This window comes from Ovis canadensis, chromosome 3 (assembly GCF_042477335.2).
Source record: "Ovis canadensis isolate MfBH-ARS-UI-01 breed Bighorn chromosome 3, ARS-UI_OviCan_v2, whole genome shotgun sequence".
In the NCBI taxonomy this organism is placed as follows: domain Eukaryota; kingdom Metazoa; phylum Chordata; class Mammalia; order Artiodactyla; family Bovidae; genus Ovis; species Ovis canadensis.
The window spans coordinates 138,984,223-138,985,559 of NC_091247.1; positions in this window are offsets into that span (position 1 = coordinate 138,984,223).

The following is a 1,337-nucleotide window of genomic DNA, read 5'->3' on the forward strand; positions in this document are numbered from 1 at the left end:
AAAATAAGTATATTAAAAAAAAAAAAAAGGTGGAGAAGGGTGGGGTGGGAGGGATTAAGATAAAAGCCCCAGGGCCACATAGAGGCAGAGAACATCTGGGGAGAGGGTTAAAAGTTGTGGTGGGACCCCACACCTCATTTAACCCTCCAACGTCAAGCCATGGGGCACAATCAGTAGCTAAGTGATGACAAGAGGTTGTTGGAGGCAGGGTGGACGGAAAAGACTTGAGGTGCTGGGAAGGGCAGGGCTGGTGGGGTCCGGTCCAGCAGCCCACCCAGGAACTGGCACTACTCTTTCCCAGGTCCCCGAATCCCATGTCCTGGTCTCTTAAGAGCTGGCCCCACCGCCGTTCCCTTCACTCCAGACACACCTGAGGCATCTTTCCAGTGCTAGACCCCACCCAGCAGAGGGGTGGAATGTTGGGCCCAGGAGCCTTTGCAGCGGTCTGTGATCTCCCTGGGGTGTAAGTGGGACTCTTGGGCGCTAAGTCACTCCTTCTGCCTCTCCGTTCCCCTCTCCTCACAAATCCATGGCCTCATGAACATCAGCACCTGGACAACTGAGCTAACCACCTGCTCCTGAGTTTCCACTCACCCAGTCCTCGGCAGGGGTGGTTCTGGTATGGCTCTCTGCACATATGCTTAGAAGTTCCCTCTCCCCCACACATCTAAGCAGGAAGCCGAGGCCTGTAGGGGGCTAGGGCACATTCGGACCTAAACACACATTCGCACATGCAGGGGCACACCTCACTAATGTGATTCTCTCCACACACACCCCCAATCCTAAGCTGACTAGCTACAGGCGGCAGGGAGCGAAGTCTTCCACTTTTTAAAAACATCGTCTGGAAGGAGTTTTCTAAGTGTGTCCGAGACAAACACTAGCCCCCAGCAGAGCTCTCTAACAGAGAGGGCCTGGCTCACATGCAGAAAGAGGCCCTACTTGCAGGGACCAAGAAGGGCTGGTTTCAGGACTCACCGTCTAGTTTCTGGACCATGTCAAACATACCAACACAAAACCAGGCAAGAGCAGGCTGCAGGCACGTTCCCCAGTGTTTCCCCACAGGATCTCAGATGCTGTCAGGGAAGAGCTAAAGGGTGCCACGCTTCCCTTCTTTTCCCCAAATCCTCACACCTCAGAGGAATGGAGACCCCCCATCTCCTTCAGAACAGGCAACAGGAGTGTGCTGCTGCCTACCTTTTCTGCGAAAGGAAATCACTTCCTGCAGACTGCCATCTCAGACACCCCCCCTCCCCGACAGCCCAGTCAGGTTCACCAAATTTCCATGATTCTTCTGTAATTACTCACCACACCCTCATAGGTCAGGACAACCCACAACC